Source organism: Haemaphysalis longicornis, unplaced genomic scaffold (assembly GCF_048455015.1).
Source record: "Haemaphysalis longicornis isolate Haplotype H1 unplaced genomic scaffold, Haemaphysalis longicornis Haplotype H1 scaffold_6, whole genome shotgun sequence".
Lineage (NCBI taxonomy): Eukaryota > Metazoa > Arthropoda > Arachnida > Ixodida > Ixodidae > Haemaphysalis > Haemaphysalis longicornis.
This window is the reverse complement of record NW_027526407.1, coordinates 62,304,239-62,318,131: the sequence shown is the minus strand read 5'-3', so window position 1 is coordinate 62,318,131 and position 13,893 is coordinate 62,304,239. Positions and strand designations below refer to the sequence as shown.

At 45.4% G+C, this 13,893-nt stretch overlaps 1 protein-coding gene across 2 annotated transcripts in view; it reads left to right on the top strand.

Annotated features, from left to right (window-relative positions):
* The first annotated feature begins 1,680 nt into the window (after positions 1-1,680).
* LOC144142809 (cytochrome P450 3A6-like) overlaps positions 1,681-13,893 on the top strand; it is a 50,342-nt gene continuing 38,129 nt past the window's right edge. Inside the window, exons 1-2 of one of the 2 annotated variants that reach the window (XM_077674580.1) lie at positions 1,689-1,835; positions 8,190-8,293. The gene's annotated coding sequence lies outside the window, so the exon portion shown is untranslated. Of the gene's footprint in view, positions 1,836-8,189; positions 8,294-13,893 lie in introns of both variants that reach the window. The other variant, XM_077674581.1, reaches the window with a different exon arrangement.

Below are 13,893 nucleotides of genomic sequence, written 5' to 3'. Positions count from 1 at the left end.
GGCGCTGCGGTACATTGACCTCCGCGCTCGAACCTTACACCAGCAGAATCTAATTATACTCGGGCATTGAGGATGGTCGCTCCTGTGGAAGCATGCCATAGCACAAGCCGTCGCACACCTCGACCTTAAACTTGGCAGCAGCGAAAGACGGTGGACAATGCCAGTCCTATACATGTCCTTTCAGTACTCGCATATTTCGCCGTCAGTAATGGTAAGAATAAAAAGGCCATCTATGCTAACAAAACAGAAATCCCTAAGGGTGCTGGAATGTCGCAAATATTTTAAAGCGCTTTCTGTACGAGGTAAGGGACCCCACAAGCACACAAGAGCAAAAAACTCAGAGGACACCTATTTCCCATGAGTTGTGATTGCGAGGGCATTAAACTGCAATTGCACACCGAGGACTGTTTATACAACTAGGTATGTTGACGTCGCTCCTAGCTGGAATTGATGAATCAGCCGAGAGCTTCCGACGGCAGCTGTCATCGTCACCGTCTACTCCCACTAAGTGTTTGTGAATGTTTGAATTAGTTGTGTTAATGTCGCCCCTGAATAAGATTTTGTCAAGCGCCCGTGAGCTTCTGACGGCAGCTGTTATCACCGGCATGTCCACCTGATTGGGTCTGTTGTTTTTCTTGTACTCAGATTGGCGGTGCGGTTAGCGTTTTATCAAGCCGAACTACACGGCACCACCGTAAAGCTCACTGTACAGTCATGAACAAATGCAATGCGAATACGAAAATGTTTACCAGACCATGCAAAACATGAAATGCTTTTCGTGGAGGTTACGTAATGGCGCCATGTTGATATATTTTGGGCGCTACATATCCAGAGTTTCTTACTGTAATAAAGCCATATGTAAATTTGACGAAAATGGAAAGGAATCGCGCTATTTGTGTGTTCTGGTCTATATCTATGTTTCCGGTTTTCATTTGTTTATGAATGTTCATCGAGCTGAGTGCTAGTTGGACGTTTTTCAAGCTGCAAGCAACAGCGTCTTGTCCACCATGAACTAGAGCTATCGAGACGTCGTTGGTAGGGTGTAAGTAACCGACTTAATTTGTTTTTGCACGCTGTGGTGGCTACGGTTGGAATGGAAGTTCTGCCAAGTGCTGTCTTTTAAAAACCGAAGGTTGCGTTCGTTCGGCCTGCCGCGGGGGCTCAGTGGCTAAGGTGTTGCGCCGCTGAGCACAAGGACGCGGGCTCAATTCCCGGCCGCGGCGGCCGCTTTGGTGATGGCAGCGAAAAGCAAAAACGCCCGTGTGTACGACATTTCGGAGCACGGTAAAGATTCCGAGGTGGTCAAAATTAATCCCGAGGCCTCCACTACGGCGCGCTTCATCGCCTGTGAAGCGTCGGGGCGTTAAACACCACAATCAAAATAAAAAAATCCGTTCCTTCGCCGTGCTGCCTTCCCTTACTGCTGCATACGCGCCGGAGATAAGACTCATCAAAGCTATCTGGGGGGCTAGTTGGTCTCTTGACATAATTGAAAAAATGCGCTAACAAGACGGGACTGAGGGAAGGAAACACAAAACAGCGCAGACTAGCAAACTGAGTTTATTGACCACAGCATATATACTACCACTTATCGGCACGTGGGCAATCAACAAGGAAAGATAAAACACACATCACCAAACGCACAAGCAGCCACATGTCGGTTAATAGTCCAGGAACGCGGAGATAAGACAACTGGAAACAACTCTCAAGCCGTCTACAACGTGGCCCACCTGCTACTGCGACTGCGGCTGCGTTATCGAACGAAGCAGGGCTCATGTGCGGAGGATCTTCGAATCGTCCGGCATTTGGCACGCAGCGGTGGGGGCGGCTGTAATGTAAGTTCTTCAAAGTGCTCTCTTTTAAAAACCGCACGTTGGTGATTCTCCCTTTAGTTACCGCAGTGCCGCGTATTTTTGTCGGCGTTGCTGCTGCCGCCGCTGTATGTGCAACTGAAAAATCTGCTTGCTTATTCATCCTGCTACGAGTACTAAGATGGAATGACTCTCTTGTCATAAATGTGTACCCGAGGACGGCATGTTTGTCAGAGGTTTGGACTGTGAATATGCCTATGATGTAGAAAATGCTCGGGAGTATCATCTACGTGCCGTAGCAAATGTAATAGTTTATAGACGGCTTGGAAATGCTCAACATGTGAATCGGCTAAAACAAAAATCGGACGTCAGCGTGGTCACGCGAGCATTGCAATAAACTGAAACATCTTAATGACCAGATGACACAGTTTGTACCGCTCGTTGCAAAAGTTTATGCCCTTTCGGAGCTAACAATTAAAATCACTGATATTGAAAATTTGGTGCGACACCTTTCAGAGCAGTATGACAGTGTTCTTGCACACCCTGAAGCAACACTAAACATATTGCGACGCACAAAACGAAAGTTGCAGGCATCGAAACTAGCACTTCCCCGTCAGTGAAACAGGTTCAGATGCAGCCAACTGACATCGAGCAATACAGCATCCGCCAGAACATAAAAATTTATGCTCTGCCGAATGAGGTGAACGAAAACTTGCTACAAGAGCTAAACGATTTGGCGCCAGAGCTGGCGCTTCACGAGCTTCTTGAAAGTGATCTTGAGGGACTGCACCATTTACCAGCAACGGCTAATAACGTGCCTAATCTTAGTCGCAGGATTTGCTTCCTAGCTGTTGAAAAAGAAATACATGGAAGCGCGTTCTAGCCTGGATAGTTAGGTGAAAGGACATCGTTTTTTTTTGACAACTTGACTGCTGACAATGTTTAGGCGATTACTTTAGTAGGCGTGAACTAAAGCTAATGCGATTGTTTATCGCTTCGTGCGGCAGAAGGACGGAGGCTTGTTTGTAAGGAAGGCAGAAGGCGATAAGGCCATTCGCATTCATAATGAAAGTCATCTCGACAGCGTGGAGGGACGTCACTGCTCTGCTACACAGTTCGTTCTATTCCAGCAACCATGGCGTGTGGAAATAATGCACTTCATGTGCTTCCCGACGATTTTAAAACCGACATCCGTAAAGCTTCTGCAAGTTATTTAAAGCACTGCGTCTGAATGCAAGGACAGTAAAGAATGAAGAATTACCCCTTACCTGTTCTTTGATCACTTAGAGCCCCCTTTTGATGCCTCCCTGTAAACAGAAACATGGTCTAGTGATGCCAAAATATTATGTAATGTATATGATCTAAGTAACTAATTACTTTAACTACAATATTTACGGACCACTCAGCATATTTAATTGACGTTTTCTGGATTAAGAAATCTTCGGAGGATGCTATGGCAGCGGAGGATGCTATGGATGCTATATGACCTTCCCATATTTATTTGCTGCAAACTAAACGTTGATAATAGAGTGACACCACCGACAGTCTTAATACAGAAAATCACTGAACACAACTTATCATTTTTCTAAAGCAGAGATTTCTACTTCTACCAGCCAACGGTTTCGTCGTGGCGTGCGCCATAAGAAATTCTCAAAGTTGCTGAGGAGAGGGACGGCGCTTTTTGGAGGCGACCACGGGATAAGGCAGAGAGGAGCACCGACTTCCCTCTCTCCGACGGACCCTTCAGGTCCCTCACTCGCGGAGCTCAGTGTAGGGAGCGCGGTGAATGAGCGCTATTACCCAGCGTTCCCCGCTCCCGGAGCATGCTCACCATGGCGGGCGTGCCGGCGGGATCAATTCCGTCGGCTTTGTCGTCTGCATTAGCGACGGTTGTTTTGCACCTGTATTGGCACAGCTTCATGTCCATTGCACGCTTCCTTCGAACGGCAGGATTAACTTGTTCAACTGCACCTCCTGAGTAAACCGGACCCAACATAATTATGCAGTCGTACGGCAAAGATACGTCAAGTACTGGTTTGCAGGGCGGGAAAACAAAATCTAGAGACCACTTAAAGACATTTCGCCGCTAAAGAAACGCTGCCTTTTGCGCGCTGTTTGCCAAGATTGGGACTTCGTTTTCTAAACTGGCGAATACCAATTTAGTTGTGCTTTTACGGGTATTACAAAAAGCGAAATAAGCATCCAGTTCTGGAAAATAGCGATTATAAATGTTCCCTCAGCTTTCTCTCAATTTTCAAACTTATTAAACTAAGTAGTTCAAATCGGTATATATGCGCATCACTAAACTCCCATGCCCAATTGTTTCGGTGCCTGCGCTTGTGTCGCGCGGTGGTGTAGCCCCGAGCTAGCACATTGAAATGGCTAAGTTCTGCTGTCTCACCATTCGAAATACGCTCCTCTCCGTTTTCTTTCTGCCGACGCACGGCAGTGCTACACGGTGGCGTCCGCCGCTCTAACCCTGCCGTGGCCGACGCTGCTGCGTTGGGAACCGGCTCCCACGAATCCCAGTTAACGGCTGGAAGATTCTCTGGTTTCACTCTTTGTAGAGCCGAGCGTGTGAATTCAAGTGACGTCGCATGGGTAACCGTGGTCGGTGTCATTTACAGTTTCCCAGTCCAACCACCTTCACCGCGTCGATTGGAGCCAATTCTTTTGGTCGTTTTGACGTCTTATCGCCATCCTGAAATACAAGTCAGCCATCAAAAAAAAAAAAAAAGGGATTTGGCCATTTCGTTATGCAGACGGGCGTCATTCTGACGTGTCTTCGTCAATATGAAATACTAATGACCCGTCAATATGACTGCCTTCTTTAAGGGCATCATTTTATTTCTTTTCTTTCGCTTCTTGTATCTGCCGTCAAAGTGAAGCAGTGTTTTACACTGTGGACTGGAGCGGGCGCAGGAGATCGTGCAGTGTCTCGGTCGCCAGCATCGTCGGACCCGTCTTGTGCGCCGAAAGAAACTTCGAGCCTCGTTGTATCGGCAGTGTAATCTTGACCGATCGCGACACGTGCGATGTCTGAACTTTTCTTCGCGCATGCTCTGTGAACATCTCGTCTGTTTACCCTTTCCCTTCGCATCTTTAAATACTACCTAGGAAGAAACCAACTTGTTCTTTTTTTACTTGAAACTGGCTCGCTCGTATCTCGCCAGGCAGCAAAGAAACCCTCGTTTTTTTATTATGCAGCGAAATATTCTTCACGGTATTCTGGCGAGTCGTCAACATCATCATCATCAACAGCCTACTCAGGTCCGCCGTAGGACGAAGCATAGTGTATATTAGTATGAAACTCTATGGGACGAAGGCCTCTGGCATTGACCTCCAACCGCTCCGGCCCTGTGCCGCTCGATTGCACTGTTTGCCACCGAACTCACCTATTTCATCCCTGCATCGGATTAATGGTCTTCCCCTTCTTCCAGACCCATCTCTTGGCATCCACTCTGTTACCCTAATTTTCCACCGGTTGTCGGTTCGCTTCACTACATGGCCAGACCAAGTCCATTTAGTTTGCTTTAGTTGAACATAATATCGTCAACTCTAGTTCGTTCTCTGATCCAGGTGGCTCGTGTCTTTTGCCTGATTCCTATTACTAACATTATTCGTTCCATGGCCCGTTGGGCCGACCTATGTTTTCTTGCCAGTTGTTCAGTAAGGCGCCAAGTTTCAGCTCGGTATGTCATCACGGGCAGTATGCATTGGTTGCATATTTTTCTTTTAAGTGAGAAAGGTAGCTTAATTTGCAATATTTGGACGTGATTGCCGAGTGCTCTACGGCGCATGCCTATTCCTTCTGCGCGGGATTTCTCTCGTGTGGTTGGGGTCGGCACTAACCACCTGTCCCACAAAAAACATTTGATATTGCCCCCTCTTTAGGTGTCTCTGTTTCTCGAAATACTTCGTTAAATTGGGAATGGCGCTGAATCTCTTTCGTTATTTCGAGTTCACAAAAGCATTAAGCAGTATAGGAACTTGCGGGGGAACCTAAATTTGTTTGTTAAATCGGGAAATTCGTAAGATTTTGGTTTGGATAGATGAGGTTTTCACTGTAGTTACTCATGGGAAGCATTATGTGGTCGGTGTGAAGGATACCCCCGAGTACCAGATTTGTATTAAATAACCTAGGCTTCTGCGGGAGGCATGTGGTTGCAGAAGTTCGAAACGGACGGCGAGCGATATGCCTCGCGGGAAAATTGAACTTAATTACACTTCCCCCGGGGCACAATATAAAGAAGCGCGCTCACCTCTTCGTACACCTGTTTGGAGGAAATCCTGAACAGGTTTTCTGGGTATTTTAATGTGCAGAATTTATAAGCAAAACCGCATTGAATATACCAACGAGCTGAAAATTTGCTGCGAAATTCGTTAAAACAGGTAATTTGCCAAAAAAACTTAATTTTTTACATTTTATGGTTGTTATAAAAAAAGGCTTCTGAAACAGCATTTACACACTTGTATTGGTTACCTATATAAACAAAAACTTGTTCGATATCTCAACGGGCCTGCATGCGTTAAAAAAATATGCCCAACTACTTTTTAGCGCTTCTCACTCTCTCACGACTAATTTTATTTAAAAATCACTGATGCTGAGTTCCTACATCATATCAGGTATGCTCTCCTCAAATTTGATGTTTCTACGTTACGCAGTTTTGCTTCGCGTTCAAATCAAGTGTAAGGCCTTTAAGGACCGTCATGCGGATAATTTCAGATAATGCTTTTCATCTTTTAGCAGCGACGCAGGGCGAAATCCTTAAAATTGGTTTTGTGCATATGTAGAAGTAACATGTATAAGAAAAAAAATGGACGTACCGAGCAGTGAAATATATACTCGGGAATCTGTAAAAACACCCTGTATGTTCCGAAATGCCGACACACGCCGTTGGTGTTGGTTATGACAAAACCGTAAAATTACATTTTAGATAATATTACGGGCTACATATATCGTCAAAAAAAGCACTCGTATATCTGAAAGGGCGGGCGTGTTAATCACGAATTTGGCGAAACAAAATTTCCCCGTTTTCCCTTTGTTCCGGGCGTAATTTCTGAAAATCCCGCCTAAGGGCCCGTGCACACTTTCTACAAAGACGCGATTTCTGGTTCGGCGACAAAAATTGGTCAATACCCAAGGACAAAAGCCATCACCGGGCGACTAGAGCGACAGAAATCGCGTCGCTTCTATCGCTCCGGTCGCAAGTGTGAACGGGCCTTTAGAGAGCCCCTACGCCATGAGATAAACTCCGGAAGTTACACGTCTAGGGTCAAACAGCTTCGGCTGGGCGTTGACGATTCAGTCAGTGAGTCAGTAAGTCAGACTGGCACTTCAGTTTATAGGTATAGAAAACATGAATTCCAGTTTTATGTTATCACGTAATTAGAAATACTTAGATTTGCCTGTTTGCTTCGCGAAAGTTCTATTGCTACAGTTATGGTTAAACATTGGAGTCTCTAATTCCTGTAATAATAGTGGAGGATGCATCTCGTTTATTTAACGTGTTTGTTGTGGTAGTCTAACTTCTCCTACTTTTTATTCTCTAGTAATCTTGGACAGCCCTTTGATTTTGTCACCTGCAATGGCATTTGAGTGTCGTTTTTGATTTTTATTTCTGATTTTGCCAGAACAGGGCAAAATCAGAAATTTGATTTTTATTTCTGATTTTCAGCTTTTCAGCTTTTCATTGATTCAGCTTTTTCATTGATTTAGCTTTTCATAGATTCAGCTTTTCATTGATTAATTGATTTATTTATTTACTATACTGGTAATTGTTTTGGCAGATAATGTGCCACAACGTCGCGCTATTTGGTGAAATTCCCTCACCTGCCTCTTTGTTGCACCCTTCCCTGCGCTTTTATGTGAAAATCATGACGAAAGAACTTGCGGAAGGACGGCCCACTTACCGGTTCCCCGTCTGCTCCTTCCTGGTGTACGCCTAGCCCTTCCATTTATTTTCCCCTGTCTTCGGCGCCTTCTGAACTCCGACGGGCCGCTCTCTTTGTTCAGGAGCGATCGCTCTTTAGCGGTGGCGCCGCTTGAGCTACGAGCCGCACCGGGTCTTCCTTTCGATCTTGTTATCATCGCGGCAGGCGTGGACGACCTTGGCTCGGGACTCACGTGCTTTGTGAGAGCAAACAAAAAGGAAAGAACAAGACGCGCGGTCGCGATACAGACGCGGGGAATCCATCTGCAGATGGCGGGGCGGTGCGTGGGGTAGTTCAGCGACGCTACGCGGCTCGGCAAATTGCCAGAGCTCTTTGAGCAGTCGTCGCCGCTGCCCGAACGAGCCGCCGAGCTGCGTTCAAAGACGACGTCGGCCATTCGGCAAGGAAGCGGCACAACCAACACTCCTCTCTCACCCCTCGCAGCCGGAGAGTCGACGCGGCCGGGATCAGCTCTTGTCAACGGCGTCCTTCCGAGCTTGTGGTGGTGCCGTTCACCTGACAGCAGTGCGTCGACCGCTCAAAACAAGGTACTCAGGACTGAACTATCCCGCTTATCCCAGTGAGGTTCCACTGTTGATGTTTGGGAAACTTCTTCCGCTTCACGGTGTCGAAGATGAAAATCCTAACACGTCGCATAAAAAGGTGCAGATCGATGGACCGATGTTTGGATTTTCATGGCGCAAGGCCGACTGAGGGCAAAGAGCGCCAAAGGATAGTTGATTATTTGGGTGATATAACAATGCCAAAATATATCAGTTAAAACAAATGTAAAATGAAACAAAGATAATTGAGATGACTGGTGTAAATGATATGGTTGTCGTGATGCATATTAAGAAATGAGATGTAAAAACTTAACGTCGGTGACAAACTCAAAAATGCGCTGGATGGAAAACATAGGCTCGTTTCTAAAAAAGTATGATGGGTGTAGCGGAGTGTGTAGTCTATAGTTGTGGGAAATGTTTGCGTCTTCTTGTGTGTAATGCCTTGCACTGAATGAGTATGTGGATTACGGATTCTCCCTCTCCACACCCGCTGCGCATGGGTCTTGGTGATGCAGTTAGCATGTGGGAGTGTGCAACATGCGTGTTGCCTATCCGTAACCTTGCTAAGGCAACTTCCGTGCGTCTGTGGTGTGAGGCCGTTGTGTATCGTCCCAAGTGTGGTTTTATTACGTGTAATTATCTGTCTGTTCACTCCAGTGTGTTTGCCATATATTAAGCAGGTGTTTGATATGTGGCTTGGGGTTGGTTTAGGGTATTGTTGTTATGTTCACTGTATTCGTGTGTGCGGCAGTAGCAGCCGTTTGGTCTGCAGTCTCATTTCCTGCAATCCCAGAGCGACCTGGTACCGAACATATCATCACTTTAAGATTTGTGGCATACGCGGACATTAGAGTGTTGAAACTACATTAATGACGTGATTTCTGGAAGGTTTTTAAGATGATAATGCAGGTACGACGCTGAGTGAATCTGTGTAGGTGAAGGACTTCGGAACATGATGTTGAAAAACGTGATTTGCGTCAAGATAAATTCCACACGCTTCCGCCGTGAAGATGCTCGTATTTACATGCATGGTTGTACAGGCAGTAAAGTTGGGTCTGTGCGCCGCACAAGACACCGCGATGGAAGATTTCGACGCATCGCCAAAATATTCGGCAGACTGGTATTCCTGCTGCAAACGCAGAAAATGCTCCAAAATTTCAATTTGGGGTACCCTGTTTTTCTGTAATTGTGTGAAAGACAGGTCAGACTAGACAGGGCGGAAATGCCATGGGGTTATAAAATCAATGGTACATGTATTGAATGTTTCTGAAAAAGACAACGTTTTGAAGCTTTCTCTCTCACCCGGAGTGAGATGGGCACCGAAAAGGATGGGCGTTTAAAAAATGTTAGGATGTTGATGTGTCATTGATTGAATATTTAAAAGGGTGATGAGTCATTGATAAAATTTTAAAGGCATACAACAGGTCAACAAACTTCAGCTGGTAGCTTAAGCAACATTTCTCACACTTGACATGAACACTCTGGAACGGGCTACTGCGGAAAGCACCAGACGCAAGTCACAGCTCCAAGGGCAGCACTGGGTCGAGCATTTTTAAGGCTTCTGTTGCTGACCCATGTACAACACTCTCATAGTCTAATCGGGAGCCTACCAAGCTGGACAAAACCCGCACCAGAAGTTTACGAGAACCGCAGGACTGATCCGAGAAGATTTTACGAATGTGGATCGGTTGTATACACTTTTGTTAAGTTTTATGTGTGGGATAAACTAAGTTTGCCGCCAAGAACTATGCCAAAAACTCATGTTCCTTGGTGACTCGAATCGACACACCATTGAGTTGGATGTCCGGATCTGGCCGCATAGCACGCCGTTTACAAAACAAAAAACACTTATTTTTTCGTGGATTTAGTCTAAACCCATTCTTGTGAGCCCAGACAGCAAGTTTCTTGACGCAAAGCTAGACTTGACTATCAGTCGGAGACATATAACATGATGTACAGGATATCTGGACGACGTCTACATTCATTAAAGAAGAAATTGTACGCGGCAGTGCCTTCCCAAGAGAGTTCATTTTAACTATGAACAAAGTGTAGCTTAAAACTCCACCTTGCGGCACGCTCTTTTCTTCCACGTGAACTATTGAGACTATCCTACAAACTCCCACACGAAAGGTTCGTTCCGACAGGTAACTGGCAAGGGTGTTTAAAATATTACCTGAAACACCGAATGCTTTCAGGTCACGTATCGCCAAGCGGTGTCATAAAATTTCTCATGGGCAACAACACCGTTCCACTAAACTGTTTACGAACGAAGGCATCCTTGATGTACGATTCGTTCGTGGTCGTTCGTGGATCGTCCCCCCCTGCAGCCAGCCTGGCAGTTCTCGATAAGACCGCTGTACTCAAGAAAGTACACGCGTCTTCTATTGATAATCTTCTCGAGAAGCTTGCCCAATCAGCTTGTCAGGGAGATGGGACGATAACTTGTTGGAAAAGACTGGTCCTTCCCTTCTTTCAGGGAAGCCACTACAATGGCCTCCCTCCAAGACTTTGGAAGCTATCCCGAAAGCCGCACTTTGTTATGCATGGTGTTCCAGCTGTCATACAACAAGATATAAAAAAGAGCAATGGCGTATACTCAAACGAAACCTAGCGCCTAATATTTCCAGTACGGTGGAGTAGATGGCAGTATTTTTTTCGTTATTGAGATGTAATTCATTCATTTTTATTAATTATCTGACTAGACAAGTACTGCCCTAATCATTGAAGTGTCAATGAGCCACTTGTTGGTACCCACGAGAAGAATCTAACTGCGGTATTTTCAATGGCGAACTGATTTATTCTCACTGATAAAGATACCCTGCGAAATATGAAAAATACCGCGTGACGGCGCTCCCATGCGCATCGTACAGCAGTGCCTTCGAACAGGCTGCCTCTGAGATAACCAGAACGACACAAAGAAAAGAAATCGCGACCGAATCACCCCGCAAAACTTGCTGTTGCGCCTCCTTCCACGCATGCCCTTATCAAGGTGATCCGGTGTATTTTCGGACGTGCGACGGGCAATGACCTCCCAGATCACCACGGGCGCGTTTTGCTTCTGCTGTCCTAACCGGTCGGCGAAAGTGTGATTCGAAAAGTGGGGGGCGGCCGCGTCTTTCGCCGCACTCGGCGCTGGCCACATATGCTTCAAACATTCCGCTGCAGCTTGGCGCTAGCGAGGAAACCCGTGTTTTCGCAGCTTGCAATGCAGTCAAATTGAGTCGCGCAGCCAGCTTTGAAATGACAGGTACACGGCAAGAACCAAGAACAGCACAAGTACACGGATTAAGTAGCAACCACCCGAGCGATGCGCAGTCGGTTGTAGCGCTCTTCTGTGGTTTCACGTCCTTATTTTCTATTTTTTTAGATTTGTCGATGTGTATTTACACGCGGTGCCCCTGAAAAACCCTTCAGGTTCTCACCCAACATTATCTACAAGAGTGGCGACTTGCGTAGGCATCTGTCTCAGAAATACAATATTAAGATTGCTTATGATTGGTATGCATGTCACGACAGAATTCGAGCCGCGGCTTTTGAAGGGATGCTTAGAAAATCTTAAGCATGCAAGTCCAATACAAAGCAACCGTGGTACATTTAGACAACACCGTCAATTGCAGTGCAGCGCCAGTGAGTATATGCGAGGTTTTAGTAAGCGCTTTGTGAAATAAAAAAAAGTTCTATCTATCTATCTATCTATAATAGGGCTTATGCGCGCGAGTTTTTAAAAAAAGCTAAACAGGGTCTGAGGACGCGGGTTCGATTCCAGGCCACGGCGGCCGCTTTTCTTATGGAGGCGAAAAGTAAAAACGCCCGTGTGTACGAGATTTCGCCGCACGTTAAAAATCCCGTGGTAGTAAAAATTAATACGGAGCCCTCCATTACGGCGCGCCTCATCGCCTGCATTGCGTGGACTTGTTAAACCCTATAATCAATCAATCTAATCGTGGCCTGTAAAAACTATACAATACATCCTAGCATATAAAGCTGCATAATTCTCGCGTGATGTGCCACTTATTTGTGTGTGTTTGCATTTTATGATGCTTTGAAGTGCAGAGCACTTTAGGCGTTCGCCTTGTCGCCTAGCTCGCTCGCTCGTCGCAAAGGCGGCGCTCCGTGGTAACGCTATTGTTCGCTGGCCTACCCCCGAGGCTTCGAAAGCCAAGCGGTTTATATACTCATAAGCGTTCAAAACTCGTGAAATGCTGGCGCTTGTCATACATCTGCCCGTTGTTGAGCGCAAAAAAAAAAAACCATAGTTATATTTAAGGAAAAATATATGTAATTAACCGGCAGCGCCGGCGTTCTTTTAGTGAAGGAAGCCCGTTGGGTTGGTATTTACAATACTAAACGCAAAGTGTGGAAGTGCAACGCCGGCACTTCCTGGGAGAAAAACAGAGAGAACAGAACTCCCGACGCCGCAGTTTCAGGCAGGGGGCGCACAGGCACGGCGAAGGCGGGAAATTTGAATTGCATAGGAGGGTAGCAGTAAGCGGTACAGCCCATTATGGCGAATCACTGCTCTGCACTTGGACGGCTTTCACATTGAGTGGAACGGCTTTAATATTTTTTTGCTTGTATACCTATGCGCGCAGGAGGCTGAGCTCGATTAGCGGTTTCATATAAATTGAACGATGAAATGTGCCAACTCCGCAATTTATCTGATTTTGTAACATCACTTTTAAAGTTTATTTTTATTTTTGTTGTCTTTTCTGTTTTCAAGTTCCCGTTATTAATTAGCACCATTTACGCTATTTTAAATATATTAAACACCTTATCGCCCCAATTATGCCCTTGTATCTAAAGGCAGGGGTTTACAAGGTTGGTCGTTTTCGCGATATTTTTATACATGTTTTCTTCGTATGCGTTTTCAGCGCTTTTTTTATTGTAGTCTTCCTTTTTTGGGGGAGGTGCATAAATGAGCATTTTTTTTTATTTTGTGGGCTACTTTTATAATTTATTTTCTATTTTTTGTTCTAAGATTCTGTACGACCAATTATCTCCATTCACGCTATTGCAACAATTAATTAAATGTGTTAACGCCGCGAATTGTACAGTTTTGCGCAAATGCAGGGCGTTACACTTTGGTCAGTTTTCAAGATTTTTTTATTCGGATTGCTGTCGTTAATTTCTGTCGGTGCTTTTTATTCTTGTATCACCTTTGCGCGGGAGATGTATAGAACTCATACTTTTGAATTCGTAAGTCCACTTTTATAATTTTTTTCCAGGATTTGTAGGGTTGTTTTTGAGTTTCCGTTCGATCAGTTACCTCTATTCGCGCTATTATAACAATTAAATCTGTTAACTCCGCAAATATGTTAACTCCGACGTGATCTGGGAGGAAATTGACAGGCGAAGCAGTTCCTTTCAGTCAGCTTACTTGAGGGTGCTTGTTTAGATGCCCGCGGGAGCGCCGTTCTAGTGGTATATTTCATATTTAGTGGGGTTTTTTTATTAGTGAAAATAAATGAGCACGCAAATAGTTCGTCGCTGAAAATCCCGCTGTTCGATGCCTCTCGTCGGTACATGAAAGAGCTTCACTGACACTTTAATAATTAGGAGAGTACTTCTCAAATTTCGGCTCTGCG